Source organism: Lygodium microphyllum, chromosome 16 (assembly GCF_053477565.2).
Source record: "Lygodium microphyllum isolate KBCC chromosome 16, Lygodium_microphyllum_v1.1.10, whole genome shotgun sequence".
NCBI classification, from domain to species: Eukaryota; Viridiplantae; Streptophyta; class Polypodiopsida; order Schizaeales; family Lygodiaceae; genus Lygodium; species Lygodium microphyllum.
In genome coordinates, this window is record NC_141150.1 from 69526581 (window position 1) to 69551019 (window position 24439).

A 24439-nucleotide genomic window follows, 5' to 3' on the forward strand; every position below is an offset into this window, starting at 1 on the left:
CCTTCTTATTTGTGCTCTCCTTATCTCCTTGTTCTTGTTGTATACAACATACAATTATATACTTGAAAATATTTTCTTGTATATACCAAATATACCAAATTTTCTCACTATTGTAACAATCATTGAAAAACTATCACACATTTGAAAGAAAAAATGTTAGTTTAGTGATATTTTACAATGCACTATCTATTGAGTAAAATACTATCTTAAAGTTAAACATCTTTCACTCATCATTATAAATTTAACCAATCTCTTGACATTTACAATTACCCTCTAATCACAAGAATGACTACCATCTTAATGATGACTCTACAACCAACAATACAAAGTAAAATTATACAACTTATTTATGGTAGTTTATGAAATCAATTATTTGGATATATATTTGATAAAAAACTTACCACAACTTGTCTATACTTCATTTGTGCAAGTAGATCAAAAGGTATAAGAAGCTTTTCTATGGTACTTAGATCAATCTTTTGTGGCTCTATATAAAATAATAATAAATTTTAGAGTACTTAAAATAAATAAAAGATCAAATGATCAAGGAGCCTTGGATTATCCAACTTACATCTTAGCATTTCCATGGATTTCTTTCAGAGACTTGATTTAAAAATACTAATTATCTATAGAGTCTATATAGCAATCAAGCTCCAATGAGATCCGAAAATAATCATAGCTAAATAAGTTAGTATAATAAACTCTTTTGAAATTAAAAATGATACCAAAATACTTACTTTTCATGGTATGGAATCAAATAAGCTCTTACGTCTCAAATTAATTTGACTAAACCTATGGCCAAATCCCTTTGCTTCAAGCCCACTATGACGAGTCATGTAAAGGGAGGTTAAAGGATTAAGAATTTCAAATTTTATTGTATATCAAAAGTGAGTTTATGTATCATACATCTAGTAAAAGCAGTAAGGTCTTGAGTATATAAGAAAAAAAGTATTGCTTTAAAAATATCCTTCCTAATATTAAAAAAATATTGCTTAAAAAATAAATCTGAAGAACAAAAAATGTTAGATATGCTATACCTCAATTTAACAAGAAGAATGGAGTCATTTATTTCTCTCCTTTTATCCTTAAGGATCTGAACACATTTTGAGTCTTAAGAAAAAATATCATTTATCTTGCCTATGTCATTAGGGAAGAAGCAATATATGTTGAAATCTGTTGGGTTAACCCTCTTAAGCATGCCAAAAAGCTCATCCTCTAGTGGTCCTAATTGTTTTTTTTTGTTTTCTTTTGCTTTGTTCCTCTTATGCTCCCTCAATTTCTCTACCTGCTCATCTCTAGTCTTTTCCTCCTTCTCATGTAGTCTTGTATCTCTCTCACGTGTCACATCTTCCACTTTAGGACCTATGTTCTCCTTCTTCTTCCTCTATGGTGGCGCATTAAGAATATTGTATGTCTTCTTATTTGTAAGCGGAACTAGCTCTAAAACCTTGGAGAATCTGTATCTTAATCATCTTAAGATAATCATATACTTATCCATAAGTCTCACCCTGTGTGTATGGGCAATAGATATATGCATCCTAGAAAAACTCAATTAAGGAATCATCTATAGCCTCTTGTATGCAATCAAGGGTACTCCTTGTCCACTTGTAACTATTGAGATTGTCCTATCACATATCTTCTTAACCACCCTTTGGAATCACAACTTTGAAATTGCATTACCAAGAGCCTTCAATGCCTTATTGATCTCCCTAAGATATCTCATAGCTTGTGAAAATATCCTCTTATGCTTTTTTGGTAGCTTGGATGGCTTGGAAGACTAATGGATCTTCTGAGTAATGCTCCTAAGATCAATCTTCTACTTTCTTGTAGTAGCTGTAGTTCTATCCATAGGTTAACACACCAATTGTAAGAAAGAGATAGGAAAATACATTTACTAACCAATCATTTGCACATTGACGTATGATATGTGAAAACAACACCTACAATAATAAGAGGATCTTGAAAATCGTGTTTCACCCAATAGGCATCAAAGTCTAATCAAAGGATATATAAAACACTAAAATAGAGTAGTGACAAGACAAAGTAGGTATATTATTTTACATTTCACATGACAAATGCAAGGAAGCAAGCAACGTGATTTAGATATATGAAACATGAACCTTAAACTCCATATAGAAGGTGAACTACTTCAATTGTGTTTCATTCAATAGGTATGTATTAAAAAACTAGCAATAGTATATTTTTTCACCCATACCTAATAGCTTGATGAAGTTTCTATGTTGGAGGGTTGAATCTTGCTTGTAGAAGGTTGAGTCTTGCTTGGATACTCTTGTTGGAGATGGGGAGCTTGTTGTATTCAAAATGAGCTTCCCTTGGAAAGGTTAGATTAAAATGAGTTTTTACTAGAAAGGCTAGGGTAAAATGCTTGATTTTATCTCAAGTTTTTAAAAAATAATGTTAAAATTATTAATTTTAGTGGTGCTTGGTAACATGTGCTCTCATTAAACACTTTTTGTAGACCCCAAAAAAAGACTCATGTGTGAAAAGTTACCTTTAAAAAAGTAAAAAATATAGAGCTTTCTTTCGGGTGAAAAAATATCATTTTGGACATAAGTTCCAAGAGCATCTCTATTATTAAATGCTTTTCTTGGGATTCTTTTAAGAGAAACATATCACAAAAACAAACATTTTCAAACATAATCTTCTCATTTCTCCATCCAAGTGAAGCAAGGTCCTCATGTGCCCTATTGCAAGAAAACACAAGCATCTATCACCAAATCAGACCTTGTAGGTGATCAATTAAACTCATATTTTATCTCAATGTCTTATAAAATGTGATATTTTCAATCATGATATGTTTCTTTGACTTCTAATTGTGTTTCATCCAAACTAATTGTCAATCAAGTTATTCTAGGTTATGTCATATAAAACACAAGTTTAATGCTGGTGTTATTTTTTGGTTGCAATTGATTTTTTATTTCATATGCCAAGATTTTTTTGTGCACATATCCCACTTAATTTTTAAAATTTTCTTTCTCATTAGTGTTTGCTTTGCATTTTTTTCTTTTTGCAGGGTTAAAATGTCAAAGAGAAAGCTATGCCTTGGGTGAATGGAGCAACAAAAGTTGGGAGAACGATTGTAATGATATAATCTTTGATTTTCTTTACAAGACATGAAACTCGTCCAAGTCTATGTACATCAGGGAAATGCTCAGTATCCCTTTTGATTTTGCAAGAGCTCTATGGAGATCTTCAAGAGAAGCTTAAGGAGTAGATGGAATTTTATGCTAGACATGTAGAGTCTCTCACAATTGATAACTATGTTCATCCATGCTTAAGAGTTAGAATATCACAAAGGTAGAGAAAGAAGAGGTAAATTTGAGCACAGAGAATTAAAAGACCCTTTTGATTGTATGTCTACATTTCCTACCTACCTTATCAAAAGAGTGAAGAGTTTTAGTTCATTGAAGCTTGGAAAAGTCAAGGACTTGGCCACTATATTGGAAGATTAAATAATCAAACTATTGCAATTTATCATAACAAAATCTCAAGCTCTCCAAGTTTACCAATGATGGATTTAAAATCTATTTCCATAGTCATTGGATTTGAGGTTTTCAATAGAAGATTGGAGAAGATAATTTTGATGCAGAAGGAAAAAGGCATAAGGGTATTTGGCTACATGCCTAGTTACAATGGGCCTAGAGTTAGATACTTTCCAGTTCTTACCTCCTATTTACTCTCCCATTTAGAAGACACAAAATATTTGAAACTTTTCCCAGGCTATAGAAAGCAAGGTTTTTTGAAATGTAGAGGCCTTATTGAATGGGATGAAGCCAAAAATTCCTCTACAACAAAACAAATTGAAGGATCTTAAAGAGTCAAGGGTTTCTTGAAACCTGTATTTTTCCTTCTCTTTGTTTAGTTTGTAATCATTTTGAAAAACTCTACTTTACATGAGATTTCAGATATTTCTATTTTCTTTTTTGGGTAACCATTTGTACTCTTTTTGCCAAAGATGACGTGTTACATGATGTGGCTGTATCTTTAAGCTTAAATTTATGCTAAATTTGTTTGTAAAACCATTAAAAGACCTCTAATAAACTATTTTCTTGGACTTTTCATCCTCTATGTCTTGTGTGTCTAAAGTACATTGTTCTTGCCTAATAATGTGATTTTTCCATGGCTTGGGTTGACTAAATAGATAGACTTCCATGATTAATTTTGTGCTTGCCTAATAATGTGATTTTTCCATGTCTAGTAATGTGATTTCTCTATGCCTTGGGTTAACCAGAAAAAACTATTTGCTTTGACTCTTCCTCCTTAATGTCTTATGTATTTGAAGTATTTTTTAAATTGCTAATAATGTGATTTCTCCATGCCTTGGATTGACGAGATAGATAGGCTCTTCCATATTTTTTATGAAGTATAGAGCATGGTTGTATAAAATATGCTACATAGTTAAATATTAAAAAGAGAGAGTTAAAAATCTTAAATGAGCTAGACAATGAAGAAACATAACAATTTGTTACCATATAGTAAGTGAAGTGTTGATTAACCCAAGCTCCTATTCATTTCTTTTTGAAAAGGTTCAATTAGTATTTAAAGTCTTTGAGATCATCATCTTTCCAATCAATTTTATCACAATAAAAAATATTTTATCTACTTCCACATAGTTAATGACTTGGAGACACTTGAGTGCATGTATAATGCGTTTAAAGGAGAAAACTCTAGGTGTTTGTGCCCTATATTTCATATCCTAGCCGCAAAGTTGAGCTCAAAATACTGAAATAGAGCCCCTTATAGGTATATCAAAGACCAATACTTCAAGCCAATTTTAGATATTCTATTGGCCAATGCTCATATATGTACACTTAATGCACTTTGTAAAATAATTGAAAAGCTTGTTCATCTTTACATAGGGCTTACTTGGAAGCTAAAACCTTAATCAACTAGACAAGATACTATAACAAATATCGAGGAAGTTTTATTTGTAATTGGTTTACATAGAGATCATGTTGTTATTGAGCCAGATCTTCAAAAGTCTAAGGATGAAAGTTTTATCCCCAAAAAGTCGTCTATTAGTGGGATGAAGGCTAGAAGGTTTTTTTTCTAGCGATAAATAAGTGAATTCAAAATCATATGTGAAAGTTATGGCCAAAATATGAAAGTGCTATCAAGCTGCTATAGTTGTCCCCATGACTTCTATAGCATGCTCTATATTTACTCAAAAAGGATAGAATGGCTTTTTCTTAGCTCAATAAGCACTCAACAAGGCTTAGATAAGTCCTAAGAAGCTTCTCAACAAGTTGAAAACAAGCTGGAATAAGCTAGGAGAAGGGAAGACGCAATGTATACCTCAAAAGTAAGAAATAGTGGTTGCCATGAAACCTTGATCTAAAGCTTTGAATTTGGGTTGAAGCAAAGGATGAAGAAGCTCCTTGAATTCTTACTCTAATACCAATTAAAAGATAGAGCCCAAGTGGAAGCACGCAAATAGAAGTAAGAGCAAAGCAAGAGCTACGGTAGATGGAGCAAGCAAGGAAGTGAGAGAGACACCATATGTGGGAACTCCAATAGTCACAATGTGTGACTACCCTTCCCTTATTCAATAGTCACTAAAAGAATAAAGAATTAAGTGATAGTGATGGGTGCCCACCACCTGTAGTATATGGGTATACAATCATAGTGTGTATAGTAAATATAGGGCAACATAGCCACAGATGGCTTTACCCCCAACATAATTTATTTGTAACTTAAGAATCCTTCTAAGAGTCTATATGCTTCATTGCCTACTACGTGCTTTAGGTGTAGGGTAGCGGACAATGGTCTCTCATAGTTGTTTCATTCCACTTTTCATACTTTGCACATACACTAATCTTAATGTTCTTCTTGAGTACCACAATGATGGGAAATTCCTAGTCTATATGTTTAATATTATACATGAATCCCACCTTTGAGAAGCTTATCCATCTCTTCACAAACATGATAGTTTCATTGTATTCACTTTATCTCTTTGTGCCAAGCATAATAACGACATGATCCCCCTTCTAGAACTTCATGAAGTACTTAGGAAGATCATGTTCTTTCTTATACCATCATCTTTGTTGGTAGACAAGAAGGCATTTCATTATTCATCACACATTAGCATGTTGAAGAATCTTAGAGTTGGTGACTATACTATATTTGTAATCTGTGCTTGACTTTTATTACTCTTGTGGGAGTCAATGTCTATTCTTTGCCCTTTCAATCATGAGGACTTCAAGGGAGACAGAACAAGGTCTACAAGCTTGTAGCCTGAGTGTTCATAATTCAACACCTCCAAGTGGTTAAGCCATTCTAGTTTGGATTTTATTTTCATTATGCGAATGTCCATGAGTAGACCTTCACCCTTTGAGGGATTCAGATCTACTAATATTTGATCGATAGTTTCTCCATTGGTATCATAGTTAGTAAACTTGTGATTTGGATCCTTAGCACTCTCCTACTCTAACGATGCATATTCTTCTCATTTGCTACCTTCTTTAGCATCAAAGTCTGTGTGCTCATTAAGGAAACTAAGTAAGATTATTGTATATGATGCAATGTGGTCCATTTCCACTTGATTCTCTCTAACAACTCTTTGAAGATTAATAAGTTAGTTTCAAGTTTATCCTTAAGGAACCACCTTCATTGTGTGAGTATCTCTTGAAGATAATTTTATTAGAAGGAGTGCAAAAACCTTAAATCTTAGGTTTCTCTAATACTTTAGGATTCATAATCAATATTGGCATTGAGAAAGTAGCCATTCCTAGTTCAATTACATGCATAGCAATTTGTTTAAAATTTCCCCTTTGATTCCTTTTACTTGAGCCTCTTGATAATCCCCCTCTTCTATGAATGAAGAATCCAACATTGCAAGGATGTGCATCCAATCCTACTCATCTTCCTCAGTCCAAGGGATGCATTTGTTGAGTGGTCTTGGCATAAGAGGTCAAATTGAGTCTCCTCTCAACATGCTTGAAATTGCATCTAAATCAACCAGTATAATCTTTTAGCATTCTCTATGTGAATTGCATCCTTCTTATGCTTAGGAAAAATATACCATTATCTCAATCCTTGATCAACCTTGTGTTTTGAATTTAACGACATGCAAGTAGTAGGTCATAGTCTAGTCCCTTCATGACTATAAAATTAACAAAAACTTAACATGTGCAATGTAGTCTTGACATGCCAATCTTTTAACATGTGTAATGGGCAGACTTTGAATATGTCAGCTATTATCGAATTGAAGCAAATGTTCTCAGTGGGTGGGTTTCCCCAAGCTTCAAGAATTGATTGATTCATGTTCACTCTTTCTTCCATATCAATTGTTCCTCTTTGCAGGAAGCCACCTAGTGGCATGATGTCCAACTCCTTTGTAGAATGTGTTAACACCTAGTACCCCTAGCATCAGAGTTGGAATCAATCTAGGTCCACCACTTCTTTAAGGCTCATAAGGTACATATTTAGTTGTTTATGAATGCATTCCTTCAACCCAAATTTAAAAGTCTTATAAAGCATAAGACTTCCCTTCAATAGTGTTCCCTCTAAGAGCATCACATTAGTAGAGGTTAGGTTTTCAAACAATGCCTAGGTCCACTTCGATATGCTATAAATTTTTTATCCATGTACCTTGACTATGCTATGAGGTGGGCATGCCTTAGTTTTTCTCTTTCCTAGAAAAATATAAGGTAGATCTCCCAAATGTATTGGGGTCTATGGGAGTTGATAGGTGTGTCATATTCGATGAATCAATCATAATCATGACATTTACTTCCTCCTTGTTTTGCAACACAACTTACATGTGCTTCATCTTATCAATCACTTTAGTTGTTGATGCTTTGGATGAGGGTATTCTCCTACTTGGTCTTAGCAATATTTTTTATATGGGGTGTAGTACTAGGATGCTCTACACTCAAATCAGCCATTTTTCCTAGCATCAATCCATTTGTATTATAAATGCTACAAATACTAACTCCTATTTTCCTACTTTGAGATCTTGTGATGCCATTCAAAGGATTAGGATAGTGTGCTTGCCATTGGTCATTTCTACACCAAAGAGACTTACAGGCATTGATGGTATGATTTCCTTGCTCATGCTTGCTATGCACTTATGCAATTGAGTTACATGTGAGTGAAGCCACACTCAACTCACCATTGATACTTATATATGGATATTTTGTTGACACATGCCTAGGTTGTTTGTGGTTCTAGGAATCTATGATTTCACATGGTTGGAGTCTTCCTCTCCCTTAGCCATGTCAAGGAAACATGATAGGATTTTGCTAGTAGTCCATAAGAATTACGTTGTCGTCTTTTTCATACATCACATAGGGATTAGTCTACTCCTCTTGCTTTACAGTTCCTTGATGTAGTTCACAATAGCATCATTAAGGAGGGTGAGTCGTGATTAGCCCCAAAGATCTAGGTATGATTGAAGGGTTGATTTCTACACTTTGAGCTACTAGATTTTGTTTATTGGGGCAAGCAATGCCAATCCCTATGATTTTGGGTAGAATGAACCTTGATTTTTTTGTTGTATCCAAATTTGGCATATGGATTAGGGTAAAAAAGTCTTCTTGAGGCTCAAAGAATCATTGCCCAAATCATTGACAATTCATGCACAATTGATAGGTCTTAGGCATTATAACTGCTTGTGATCCCATTATAGTGCATACTGCACCTTTTGTTGGTAAGGTCTCTATTGCTTAAGGGCTTATGTTGTGTTGGACTTACTATTAGTTCTATTAGGATAGGGAATCTTGATTCATTGTTTCCTTCTTATCTCTTTGTTGTGTTGCATCCATTGCTATTTCTACTAGATAGGGAAACTTGATTCATTGTATGCTTTTATTATCCTTACTCCTCTCCTTGTGGAGGTCATCAATTCAAATTCATTCATCAAGTATGCTATTAACATTGAATCTATCTAGCATCAAGTTTCTAGCCATGGATTTGCATATCCTTTCATTCACATGCCATTGATGAAGGCCTTGAGAATACCCTTAGCATTTCGCCATTCTTACACTAGAATTCTCTTGTATAAGAGACCTATTTTGATTACATTCATAGCTTCAATAGCTGCAATAGGATGTACATTAATTCCCTAAACTATGTTCCAAATTTTTTTTGAAACTAATACATGACATACCAAATAAGCCCATAGTGGATAGTCCTCAACAACAACAACATATAGAATATGTCATTGTTATCAGCCATGGTGATTAAGTACACTTGATACAAAAGTTACCTATATAGAATGTTGGGGATAAAGGCACATGTGCCTAACTGCATGTGTATTCATTACACTCATAGTTACTGCACACCTGTACACTATAGGTGGTGGCTGCCCATCACTATCGCTTCATTCTTTATTCTTTTAGCAAAATTTGAAAAAGGGAAGGCCGGTCACACATTGTGATAGTTGGAGTTCCCACATACGATGTCTCTCTCTCTTGCTCTCTTACTCTCTTGCTCCATCTACCATAGCTCTTGCTTTGCTCTTGCTCACACTTGTGTACTTCCACTCAGGCTCTACTTTCAACTAGTATCAAAGCCAATAATTGAAGGAGCTTCTTCATCCTTTGCTTTAGCTCAAATTCAAAGCTTCAACTCAAGGTTTCATGGTATCCATCGTTTCTTCCTCTCTCGAGGTATGCATTGAATCTTTCCTTCTTTAAGCTCATTCCAGCTTGCTCCATGCTTGTTAAGGAGCTTTCCAAGGCTTAGTTGAGACTTTTTGAATGCTTACTAAGCTGAGGAGGAGTCATTTTATCCATTTTGAGTGGATATAGAGGATGTTACAGAAGTTGTGGACAGTTATCGCAGGTTGATAACATTGTCATATTTTGGCCATAACTTTTGCATAGGCGATCAAATTTAAGCTTTCTATAGCTAGAAACAAAGAATGTGACGAGGGCTACAAATTTAGGGACTCGTAGAGTTAAATCTATGCAATTTTCTATTCTATGTTTTATATAGAACATAATAATTTTGGTTTGGATAGTAAACATTAAATTCGATAATGCATATTTGATGTTTCAAGGATGCTATTTTGATGCCCAAATAGGATGGTTATGATTTTGGGATTGATTTGAGCTTAAAATAGATCAAATTTTACTCTCATATCAATGCTATAATAACAAGGAAACAAGCATTTATCAGTGTAAAGGTACTTTGATTATTATGTATATTTCTTGATATGTTATGGCATGCTTTTGAGCTGAGATTTGAGCTCCATTACATTGATCTTGGTTGTGGTTATATGCCTTGGTTACTTTAGAGAGCTTTTAATTTATACATTTAAGCTTGATCCTACTTTCACTGAGATTGTGGAACACAAATGTCATGTACATGCTCTCTTGATATATATATTAGATGTAGTTATCCTACAATGGGCTAATTTGATCACTTAGTTTGAACATGGCACTTATGTCTATCAATGTGTTGTTAGTGATATTTATATACTTTTGGATTATGTATTGGGATTTTCTTAGTGGGTTATGCATGTAGCAGCTCTCTTCTCTTTACCTTGAGATTTCCTATGTGCATGATATCTATGTCTACCGCATATATGGTTACTGACATATTGTAGTTGTGATAGCCTTCAATGATGCCAGGAGGCATATTGCACGGTGGATTCCATGCCACGGTAGATTCCGTGAGGTTTTACGGTGGATTCTGTAAACTTTGTTGACTGGGGCTCATACACAAAGTGGATTCTTTTTGCGAGAAGTTGACGGGGATGCCTATCCTTTTCGGGCATTTCATTAATTTAGTGTGTACATGGGTGATTCCGCAAAATACATATTAAATTAATAAACGTTTATGAGTTTAGAGTGCGCATTCGTGATAAATTAAGGTTACGATTGAATTCTAACTAGTTGATTTATTTATGTAGCTGAAGACTGCTAGGTATTCACTTTTATCAGTTTAATTGTATTATTTTACTAACGATTGTGAATGCTTCAGTTGATGTGTAGAGATAGCAGTAGTGGGACAGAGGAAAGCATTGGAGGATAGCGTGTATTTGAGTTATCACTTATATTTTGATGGGCGCGTACCTTAGGCATGGCGCCTATATTTTGACACGCCTATTTATTAAGGCGTTGGATATTTATTTATTATTTTGTATGCGCATGGGCGCACGATTATGATATTTATATTTGGACATTGTATTGGGTATGCCTGACTCTTTGGGCGCCCGCCCATTAGCTTTATTTCTATTTGGCACTAAAGCAAACTCAAAGGCCAAAAGCGTGCTATTTTGTAATTTGGACTATTATTTGAGCTTGAAGATGATTAATACATAAAATACATGCTTTGTGGAGCGCTCACACAAGGCATGGGGGGAGATTGCACCCAATTAGTCTCTTGTTCATGTCGTGCATGCTTTCTACCTTGAGTTTTGTGCAAAAAGTAGAGTTCTTTTGTTCTTGGGGACCTTCCGGCGTTCACCACGTGAGCATACAACATCCGATCTACGCACCAGTGGTATTAGAGCGAAGCTGAGATCGAAAGCTTCCAATCGCTACCCATCTTGCGCAAAGGCGGAGCTCCTGGAACGATCAAGCTCTACAGTTAGTTTCATCGCGGATAATCGATACGAGTGGATTCTTGGCGGTCAAGAACCTCTGTTTACAGCCTCTGATCGCGAAGGACCCCGGCTTGAGGAAGCGAAGGACAACGTCAATATCTCCTTCAACAAGACATTTTTTTTTCATAGTAAACAGAGATAAGCTCCCATAACTTCAAAAGTTTAATCTTAATTCAAAAGCTTAAGTAAGCTTAAAAGGCTTACTTAATAACTTAAAGCTATAAAATTTTGACGTTTGTGGCCACGGCATGCTGCATCAGCAATCGACGGCAGAAAAATCAACCCCCCCTAAAATTCATCGTTGACTGCAAATTAAGCTATAAGCTTAATCAACTAAGTCACAAGTCAAAAATTTTCAAAGTCTGTCAAGTTCCTCAAGTTCTATCACTCTGCAAGTCCTGCAAGTCAGCAGAGGTCAACACTGACTTATTCTAAAAACTCCCATAAGGACTGTTCCTGCGCAGAAGCACTGAACTGCAAAGTTGCTCCCTGGAAGACTCTGTTCGCATACGCAAACTTGCTGAACCAGTTTCAACACACGCAGAAGGTCATACACAGATTTTACAAAGACTTCAAATCCCGCAACCGCAAAAGTCGAAGATTGTAAAAGCCAAACAAAAATTTATAAGCCTTGTATACTCGACTTTGAGCTACGCTCATCCCACTAATTGGATTTTGAGAGTGTGAGGTCTTTTGGATTTTTACAGGATGACGGAACAAAATATGGATGATTTAATGGCTGAAGGTGATCTTCCTGAACCTACGATGGAACAAAAATTGGATTTAATTATGATGCAACTGGATGAAGAACGAAGAGCTCGACAAGCTCTGCAAGTTCAATTGGCCAATTTACAACGATCGACTGCCGACAAAGATGGACCACAACCCGAAGATCTTATCCGACAAACCATCAATGCGACTCTCGAAGCTCAATCCATCCGCAAAAGAACAAAGATAAGTAAAAGAAATTTCAAATTCCGTACTTTCAATGGAACTCGAGATGGAAAGACTGTTCTTGCATTCATCAGTCAGTTTGATGATTACTTTCATGAAGAGACATACGCTAAAAAAGATAAAATTAAATGTGTCACTAATCACTTATTCAATCGAGCATCTCTTTGGTGGACCGTGGTTTGTAAGAGCATAGATTGTCCCACTACCTGGGAGAGTTTCAAAAAGAAGTTTATGCAGAATTTCCTTCCTCTTCAATTCCATGAAAAAGCCATAAAGCAATGGGATCTTCTTCAGCAAAGAGATCGTGAGCCTATTTCCCAGTACACCGAATGTTTTTGGAATGCCCTATTGCAACTCAAAATGCTTGAAGACGTACCTAAAGCGACTCACAAGCACAAGTTTATGTCTGGATTACTTGGGCATTACTATGCTGAAGTCAATATGTTCAAGCCTGCAACTCTTGAAGATGCAATTTCTTTAGCTCATGACACTGAAGACAAGATTTGAGGAAGAGACAAGCGTTCACAACAATTTCAAGCAAATGGTAACTATGGTTCTAAGCAATTCAATTCAAATTTTAGAAGATTCAATCAAAGTCAATTTCCTTCATCATCTTTTCGTAAGTCTTGGACAAAACCACCTCCTTTGCCATCAAATACCAATCAAAACCCTAAGCCATCCTCACAGCCAAATCCTAATATTCCTAGACTTCCTGCCATTGCAAACAGTATATCTAAAGCCAAACCTATAGTGTGTTACAAATGCCATCAACCTGGACATCTAGCAACCAATTGCCAATTGAAGAAGCCACATGTTCATATCAACTATCTTGGAGCAATGGAATATGAAGAACATGAGGAAATGCCTGACTTTACGGAAGATGAGGACGACATTGCTACTTCTTTGAATACTTTACCAGGTATGCCAACTCCACATTCTTTGTTGACAATGAAATGTTTAGTGCATGGAAAAGAAAAGATTATTTTGCATGATGATGGTAGTACACATGATTTTATTTCTGCAAAGTTAGTGAAAGAATTGAAATTACAAGCTGTTCCTACGCATTATCGCATTAAAGCAGCATTCTTAGGCACAAGGTATAATGGAACACAAGAGGTGCATGATTTAGAAATTCAAATTGGTGAATACACTGAAAGAAGGAATTTCCTAGTTGTACCTTTACAGTCCAGTGATATTATCCTAGGTATAACTTGGCGTCATCAGCATAATCCTGACATAGATTATTCTATGCATTCAATTAAAATTCATTTTCAAGGAAAACACATTACATTGTATGGTATGCATGCATCTAATAATTTTCCACTGCTTACTCATACTCAAGCTAAACGTGCATTACACAAAAGTAGTAAATCTTATCTAATTTGGGTGAATGAACTTCAAGCTAAAGAAAAACATATGCACCCTAGGCATAAAGAATTCCTTGCACAATTTAAAGGTTGTTTTGTTGAAGATTTACCACATGGACTACCTCCTCCACGTCCTGAAGACCACAAAATAGATTTAATTCCTGGTACACAACCACCCTGTAAAGCACCATATAGGCATAACCAGATTGAACAGAAAGAAATTCAAAATCAAGTTGAGGAATGATTAAACAGAGGATTAATCAGACCTAGTAGTTCTCCATTTGGCGCACCTGTTTTGTTGGTAAAGAAGAAGAATAATACTTATCGCATGTGCATTGATTATCGTGCTCTAAATAAAATTACTGTAAAGAATAGATATCCAATTCCTAGAGTAGATGATCTTATGGATAAATTACAAGGTTCTGCCATATTTAGTAAAATAGATCTTAAATCTGGTTATCATCAAGTGAGATTAGATAAATCTGATATATTTAAAACTGCATTTAGAACACAATTTGGACATTATGAATTTTTAGTGATGCCTTTTGGATTGACTAATGCACCTATTACATTTAGTAGAATGATGAATCGCATATTTTTGAAATATCAGCATTGTGTTATAGTATTCTTTGATGATATCTTGGTATTCAGTAAAAATGAGAAAGAACATTATGAACATTTGTCTTTGGTTTTCAAGTTTTTGAAAGATAATCAATTGTATGCTAATCCAGAAAAGAGTGAGTTCTTTCAAACAGAAATTGAATATTTAGGTCATATTGTGTCATCAGAAGGTATTAAGGTTGACCCTAAGAAGATAGAAGCAATATTAAACTGGCCTATATCCAAAAATGTGCATGAGTTACGTTCTTTTCTAGCTCTTGCTAGTTTTTACAAGAAGTTTGTGCGAAATTTTTCATTACTTGCTTTTCTTTTGACTAAACTTTTAAAGAAAGGTATTGTTTATCATTGGTTTGATAATCAACAAAAATCTTTTGATTTATTGAAACATGCATTAACCCATGCTCCTGTATTACAACTACCTGATTTCAATAGACCATTCTTTTTAGTAGTTACTGATGCTAGTGGATTTGGAATAGGAGCCGTACTTATGCAAGATAATCATCCCATAGCCTATTCTAGTTGTAAATTGAAACCATCCGAACTTAAATATTCCACTTATGATAAAGAATTATTAGCTGTTGTACAAGCTTTAACACAACGGAAACATTACTTAATGGGTTCTGAGTTTATGATTAAGACTGACCAACAAAGTATTAGACATCTCCTTAGTCAACCCCAAATATCTGACCGACATATCAAATGGGTAGCTTTTATTCAGAGTTTTCATCCCCTTATCCAATATCAACCAGGAAAAAAAAATATAGTAACTGATGCTTTAAGTAGAAAACTGACTATTCATAATATCTATGTCATATCATTTGATTCTCTAAATCCTATGAAAGATACTTATCATCAGGACATTACTTTTCAAGCTGATTGGAATAAATTAGTTGGAAATAACTGGATTCCTATTGATTCACTGTCTTACAATGATGGATTCATGTTTTATGAAAAGAGATTATGTGTTACAGTCCCATTTAGATCTTTTGTTTTGAATGAGATTCATTGTCCTCCATATCAAGGTCATAGAGGTATTATATCTACTTTGCGTATATTAACTGAAGATTTTTATTGGCCACATATGGACACTGATGTATCTAACTTTGTTTCTGAGTGTTTAGTTTGTCAAAGAATTAAGAGACATCATGGTAAATAGTATGGTTTACTAATGCCTTTATCTATTCCATCAAGACCATGGGAATAGATTTCTATGGACTTTATTACTGGTTTACCTAACACTAAAGCTAACCATGATATGATTTGGACTGTTGTAGATAGGTTTAGTAAACAAGCATATTTCATTCCACGCAAGAAAACTTTAACAGCATCTCAAGCATCACAATTATTTTTGAAAACTGTTTTCACTAATCATGGATTACCAAAAGTTATTATTTCTGACCATGATTCTAGATTCTGTAATAATTTTTGGATTACTTTGTTTGCTAACTTAGGAACAAAGATTGATTCCTCATTTGCATTTCATCCTGAAACTAATGGACAAATAGAAGCTACTAACAGTACTATTTTAGATCTTTTACGTGCTTACACTATTTCTAAACCACAGACATGGGATACACATTTACATTTACTACAGTTTGCATACAACAATACACCACACATAGTTACAAAGAAAGCATCGTTTGAAGTGATTTATGGTTATAGATTGTCTACACCTGTTGCATCTTTATCAAATAGAATTCAGAGTGCTGATGATATTGCTAACATGCACGCTACTATTTTTGATGAGGTTAAAGACATGATTGCCAAAGCCCAGCAATCATATACAAAACAAGCCAATAAGAAAAGTCAGGCCATGAATTTCAAAGTTGATGACTATGTTTGGTTAAGAATAGAAAAACGTAGGTTACAAAGTGTGGATAAACACCCAGTTGTGAAATTAGCACCCAGATCTATGGACCATTCAAGATCATTCACAAAATCAATGACAATGCATTTAAGTTAGAACTACCACCACATTGAAAAATTCACAACACCTTTCACATTAGTTTATTACGACCCTTTAGAGGCCAATTACCTGTACACCCTGTTTATGAAACCCCACCTTTGTTAGATGAAGAGACTGAAATCCTTGAGCCTGAAGCTATCATAGATATTGACTTTATGACCACTAGAACTGGTCGTAGATATTCTAGATATTTGGTTAAGTTTAAAAACCATCCTGTTGAAGAGGCCCAATGGATGCACGCTAGAGACTTAAATGCTTTCCCCACTTTGTTACCTCCACATTGAGCTAATAGCAATTGAGGACAATTGCTATCCCACCCCGGGGGTATGATGCCAAGAGGCATATTTCATGGTGGATTCCGTGCCACGGTGGATTCTTAAGGTTTTACAATGGATTCCATAAACTTTTTTGACCGGGGCTCATACACAGAGTGGATTCTTTGTGCGAGAAGTTGATGGGGACACCTATCCTTTTCGGGTGTTTCATTAATTTAGTGTGTACATGGGTGATTCCATAGTGGGTGATTTTGCAAAATACATATTAAATTAGTAAACGTTTATGAGTTTAGAGTGTGCACTCTTGATAAATTAAGGTTAGGATTGATTTCTAACCAATTGATTTATTTATGTAGCTGAAGACTGCTAGGTATTCACTTTTTTCGGTTTAATTGTATTATTTTACTAACGATTGTGAATGCTTCAGTTGATGTGTAGAGATAGCAGCAATGGCGGAGGAAAGCATTGGAGGATAGCGTGTATTCGAGTTATCACTTATATTTTGATGGGCACATACCTTAGGCATGGCGCCTATATTTTGTCACGCCTATTTATTAAGGTGTTGGATATTTATTTATTATTTTGTATGCGCATGGGCACACGATTATGATATTTGTATTTGGACATTGTATTGGGTATGCCTGACTCTTTGGGCGCCCGCCCATTAGCTTTATTTCTATTTGGCACTAAAGCAAACTCAAAAGCCAAAAGCATGCTATTTTGTAATTTGGGCTATTATTTGAGCTTGAAAATGATTAATACATAAAATACATGCTTTGTGGAGCGCTCACACAAGGCATGGGGGGAGATTGCACCCAATTGGTCTCTTGTTCATGTCGTACATGCTTTCTACCTTGAGTTTTGTGCAAAGAGTTCTTTTATTCTTAGGGACCTTCCAGCGTTCACTACGTGAGCATACAGCATCCGATCTGTGCACCATTCAATGTTGGTTATTCTTGGTATTTCTTTCTTGTTGGCTCACACCTAGTTGTTAGCATATTGTTGCAATTTATTATAGTAGCTTGTCATTTCAATTTTATGAATTTTATCGAAGGATACTCACTTGGATTTGACAATTACTTGATTATAGTTAGTGGAAGCTCATTCTTTTGGTAGTTTCTCTTGCTCAACCCTTGATTTGGATGTGGTTTTGGGGTTATTTTTTTGTCATTTACAGTTACTTGTTTGTCTTGGAATGCTCTTTTATTTACTCCATTGTGGCCATTGGTCAAATGATAGTTCTTTCTTCAACATTGAGAAGCTGAATGCTACCAACTACAACTATTAGAAGGCACAAATTTGGCAAGTTCTAATGTAGGAATTGCAAATTAAGCCATTGAGACATGAGGATGTCAAGATTGAATGCATTGATATAGAGGATTGGGCTAAACTAGATGAGTTATGTAAATCTACAATCATTTTTTCACTCTCATAGTAGGTCTACTATAATGTTGTCTTTGATGAGACGGGTAGACTCTCTAGCAATTATGGATAAGGTTCATAATGTCTATGATAAATATAGCCCTATCTCTCAAATGTATTGGTTGAAGCAAATCATGGACCTTCAAATGAATGAGAGGACTTCCATGTCTTCCTACTGAGCTTCATTCTATTCTCAACAAATTATATTTACAGGGGATTGAATTTAAGGACAATCTTCCTTCCTTGTTCTTTCTGGTTATATTGCTTGACTCATGGGACACATTCCATAAATATGTGTGTAAATATGCCTATTGATGGGCTCAAATTGGAGGATATAGAGGGTATGCTCTTGAATGAAAAGGTTAATAAAATGAATGTAGATGCTTCATGCACCTCTCAATCAAAAGAAATAATGGTAGAAGTGGTAATGACTATTATGAAAGAGACTCTCAAAAGTATTGTTCTGAGTCATGTAGATAGTTTCATAGTAAGTCCAATGGCTATAAATTTGCATTGACTTATCACTATTGTGAAAAATAGGGTCATATTTAGTCAGAGTGGCATAACATGCATGATGACAAGCACAAGGAAAAAGTAAAAGGATAAAGTGCATGAAAATAATGATGATCACATCATTGTCCCTAACAAGTCTAATGTCAAGATTGAAGAGATAAATTCATGTAGATTGATTCTGATGATGACTACATACTTGCAACTTCTTCTCTTGATATTTTGCAATTGACTAATACCTCATCCACCTATAGGTGGATGAAGCTTACCCATAGGAATATTTCATATCTCCAATAATTCTTCTCTTGATGGAAGCTTACCCATAGGAATATTTTCTTGGGACAAGGTGCCAAGTCTAGTACTCTTTATCCCTTACTTGTATTTGGGTCTATTGACCATGTTTTGGCAGTGGCTCTAGTACCACATGTATCATTATGGCATTGTCACCTTGGGCACATATCCTTAAAGGGAAAGAAAATGCTTACCCATTTGCAATATCTTATATCCCTTGACTATAAGTGTTTTGATTCTTGTGATCATTGTCTTTATGGTAGGCAGACTTATGATTCGCATAAAACGTCTTGCATTACGTGCATGTGTAAGCCTCAAGCTCTTGTTTATACTAATGTTTGTTGTAATGTCCCCATTACTTGTTTTATTAAAAAATGCGCATATACACTCCAAAGATTAATTTATGTTGAAAATAAACTCTATTTAATGGTAAAGATTGCACATTTTTAAAACTAGCTCTAACTATAAAGATAATTGTTATTATTAATGAGGTATTATATGCTAGTTCCATGGAATGAAGACTTGGGAAACCCTCCCAAGACAAGCTTATTAAAACTATGTTTGTAGTATAGAACAAAAAAAAGAACTATCCTAGTGGATAGTCACTTGGTAGTTAAGTGCACCTGGGTGACGACACTACTGGGATGGGTGACCTCCCAGGAAGCTTTTCCTACAACTAGTGGAAGCTTCTTGCGCACAGCCAGTTGTACCAACGAAGCCTTTGTAACCCATTTCCAAGTATGCCAAGACCAAGATGCCAAGGTTTATGCCTTGGTCACCGGCCTTGGAGTGACGCCTACCAGACGACGCAAAGTGTGGTGCTTGCCCATATATTTGTAAATTTTTATCTTCACGCTACAAAAACAGAGCCCCCTCTTTGACATCATCAATGATGTCATCAAAGACGCTAAAAGCAAGTGTTCTCTCTTTACCACCCCTCCCTCCCCTTGATTACTATATAAATAAGGATAGATCATCACATCAAAACAATCAACCCATGTAGAAGTCTCTTTGTTATTGACGCGATAAAGCTCTATTGTGATCAACTGAGCCTCTCTCTCTCCATACCTATATGGAAGCACTGCTCAAATCCATCAAGCTTCTTCCATGGCTACCAAGAGATGTCGAGATGTTGAGGGAGGTCATGCTTCTTGGAGATCTCCCCAACACGAAGTCGTTGCTGAGGGAACTCAACACGAAGCTTGAAGCACAAGCGGGAGTTACCCTCGAATCCATTCAACCCGAAGGACCAGTTATTTCACAGCAAATCAAGGTTGTGATCATAAACTGTAATCATGATGGATGACCGAATGGAGATAATCAAGTTTAGTACACAAGAAAATGATAACTTTTAAGCTATTAACTCTACAACTTCCTAATTTTTCTATTGCTTTTTTGCATCTTACGATAACACGAGGGATACGTTAATAATTTTAGAAAATTCTGTAGGATAAGTCTATTACATAGATGTTAGTATTATCAATTTATTTTTAGGAAAGAACACGGGAATTGATGAGCAAGATAGATGCTATGCATTTGCATACATTGACAAGTGTGTTAAAATTTTTATGGTTATGGCTAATTTTGGATTTGTGAATGATGAATTATATTTCTTATTATTCCAGGGGTCCTATGTTCCCAAGGGAGGTAGGTGTTTTGGTTTTTGATCACTCAAGTATTTGAGAGGGCAAAGGGTCGAGTGATAAGTGTCCCTGTTATGTGGGACGACTCCTGAGGCTTAGGGAAGCTTAGAGGGACTCTGAGCCAGTAAATTCCCTATTAATCGTAGACGGAGTGTGATCACATACAGCCCAATCCCGAGGGATTGGAAGGTCCTATCCTAGACTGGACGATGTCTGTCTGCAGAAAGATAGTTTTGTACCACTCTGTGGAGTGATGGTTTTGGTTGTAATTATAAAATAAAGTATTCAATTTCTGAATTGTTTGTTATGTGCTAAATATTGAGTTTAACGAACTCAGTTTAATGGAGTAATAAAAGAAAGTTGTTTTTTATATGTCCAAATAGTGTGGTAGTATGCTTTACTAATTAGAAAAATAAGCAAACCCAATCAAGGAAAGTGAGAGGCTTTGATCCTGACAATCAAATGCCTATGGTTGGGTAGACTCGATAAGTCGAGTAACTTTCCAACACTAGATAGAGCTGATTAAATTGTGACCCTCCCAATATTAGTAGGATTAGTTACTAGGCTTAATACCATTTTAGGGGGTGGGAGCTGAGATTGTACCTTATGGATAGGGGGGGATTGAGTTACACTCTCCCCCATTTCTCACTCTCTTTGAACCAAGTGTGGTGTTAACCTCACTTTTGCCTTTGATTGATTACAAAGTGGTCTTTCTTAGGTGGGTGTTAGATTGCTATTAGGGGTAACTTGTCCACGCTTCCCCTCTGGAGTAGAATTGAGATTCCCGTGTTCAACTAAGTCCTAGCTTTCCCATGGGGAGACTGGATGGTGATGTGCATGGATATGAATTTCAATCAACTACTGAGAGGACTCCTCTAGGTCTGTTGGAGGAGGCATCTCACATTTATGGACCTATACTCTACAAGTCATTAGGTGGCGCAAAGTATTTTGTTACTTTCATTGAAGATTACTCCCATATGGTTTGGGCATACCCTATAAAGAAAATATCAAAATTCTTGGCTATCTTTCAACATTGGCTTACTTTTGTTGAGAATCAATTTGGGTATAGGTTAAAATGATGAGATAGTTACTACTACTATACATTTGATTAAGCAATCCCCATACACTGTTCTTGACTATCATGATATAGAGGAGGTATGGTTTGAAAACCCTCCATCATATGCTCATTTGTGTATCTTTGGTTATGAGACTTTCTACTATGTTCCCAAGGACAAGTGCAATAATTTGGATCCTAAGTCCATGAAATGCATCTTTATTGGATATGTGGATGTAGGTGAGATGGGCTATCACCTATGGGATCCACAGGCTCGACAGGTCATCTGTAGCCATTATCTTATTTTACATGATGAGGAGAAAACGCATAAGCAACCTAAGCAGGTCATTGAGGTATGTAGGGTGATATTTCATAAGGAGCCTCATGCTACTATGTATGGCTAGCTAGGCATCCTACAATAGCTAATGCTCTAATGACCTAGGACACTAATGTTAGACAAGATATACAAGATCCACAACTTGTCTACTAGAGATAGATGTTAGCATGATCAATTTTCATCCTCTTATGGATTATGTTATAATGAAATATGCTAGTGAGCCTTTTACCTATGATGAGACCATGCACAAAGTGATAGTGACTCTTGGGAGAGAGCCATACATTCAAAGTATGCCTCACTATAAAAAAATCATACATGAGATTTGGTTTCTTTTCCTAGTGAAAAACATGCTTTGCTATGCAAGTGGATGTACATGTTGAAGAGTACCCTTGGATGCCTCAAGCCAACCTATAAAGCCATATTAGTTTCTAAGGGCTTTAACTAGAAGCATGGTGTTGACTTTGATGAAGTCCTCTCTCCTATTGTCAGGATAACTATCCTACGCTTGGTTTTGGCTTTGGTTGCACAGCTTAATTTGAGCCGTTATGAAATGGATGTCAAGATAGCTTTCTTATATGGGAAATTGCATGATGATATTTATATATAATAGCCTAAGGGATTTGAGAAAAAAGGTAGGGAATACCTAGTATGCAAGTTGAGAAAGATCCTTTGTGGCCTTAAGAAAGCACCTAGGGAATGATACCACAAGTTTGATACTTGCATGCACTCATAGGGATATACCTGTAGTGATATGGATCTATGTTTATACACAAACAAGGCCCATGATGATAGCCTTATGATTTTGATACTCTATGTGGATGATATATTGATTACTAGGAGTGCTCATGATGAGTTGGATGTAGAGAAGTACAAAGTGTGTAAAGGCTTTAGTAAGCAACCACCCTGCAAAGTATGGGCACACCACAAACTTGGTAAACACCAGAGGTTGTCATAGAAAAGGCTAAGTGTGGGTACCAAAGACATGATGGACATCCAAAGGTTGTAACAGGGGCCTCACAAAGTGTACAGAGACTGTAGTACAAGGTTATATGAGGAGCTTACAAGCTTATGTCAGAAGCATTAGGGCTAGGCAATACAAGGCCAAAAAAGTCTATCAGAATAGAAGGACTGATGAGGTTTATCCTTCTCTTGGTGGTCTTCTTCTTCTTCTTCTTCTTCTTCTTCTTCTTCTTCTTTTCATCCATGGTCTTCTTCTTCTTTAACAGCAACTAGATAGGCCTTTTAGGACCACTTCTTGGCATGACAAAATTTCTCTATGTGTCCAATCCTTTTGCAGAAGACACATACCAGTTGATCTTTCTTGCCCTTGTACCTAGTACCTACATATAACATTTGTTCATCTTTAGAGGTGCTTGGTACTTCTTTAGATTTTAACTTCTTTTCTTCTTCTAGCAGGTAGGCCTTAATGTCAACCAATTTAGGACTAGGCATGTTGATCAATGTAGTTGACACATTATTATAGTCAGGAGGTATGCTTTTTAACAACACACCAATATAAATATCTTCATCCATCTTGAGATCAATTAATGCAAATTGAGTTAAGAGACTTTCCATATATTTTAAATGAGTTGCAAGAGATGTGTTATGTTTCATATCTAGCCTGAAAAATTCAATCAGTAATCCATACTTAGATGACTTTGATTGTGCACCAAACAAAGTACCTAATCTCTTCCGTGTATCATTAGAGATTCCATAGGTATCCACATGGTGGATGTAGCTGGCATCCGGTTCTAGCTTAATGATGGCCTATGCTTTGTCATCATTCTTTTGACAAGTAATTGCAAGGTCCACATCCCGAGGCTTCTTCTCCTTGCCATTGGTAATGGCCCAAAGACCCTTCTTCATTAGGATGAGCTTGATGCGGGTTTGCCAGGCATGGAACCTAACCCCTTTGAATCGAATAGTTGGAGAGTCTTTTCCCATGCTAGAGTAGCAAATCAACACCAAAACTCTTAGATTTGAGTAGCAAAAGATTTAATTGTGTCAAGAGACATAAGAAATGTAGCGTCAAATAACACTTGATAAGTATCAATAGATACTATGCTTTCAGACACTTGAGTTTGATGCTTTGATGCTTGGATTTCTCCCCTCCTTGTTGATTTGATAGGGAATGCTTGCTGAAAACTTCAATTTTTAGTGGATCAGAATGGTAGAGGTTTGGTTTGAGTGCCAGGGGAGAGAAAATGAAGGAATGATGAAGTTTCACGTGAGTTGGCTATAGAGTTTTAGGGTTTGCAGAACAGAGGCCTAATTTTTCTCTTTGTGTGGACTATGTACTCAACCATTTCCAGAAAATTTTATATGGAAATGAAGCTCAGATAATGGGCTTCCAAACACCTATGATCGTGGTCAACATTGCACTATGTGGAGGGAGATTAGGGCATACGATCAACACAGGTGCAT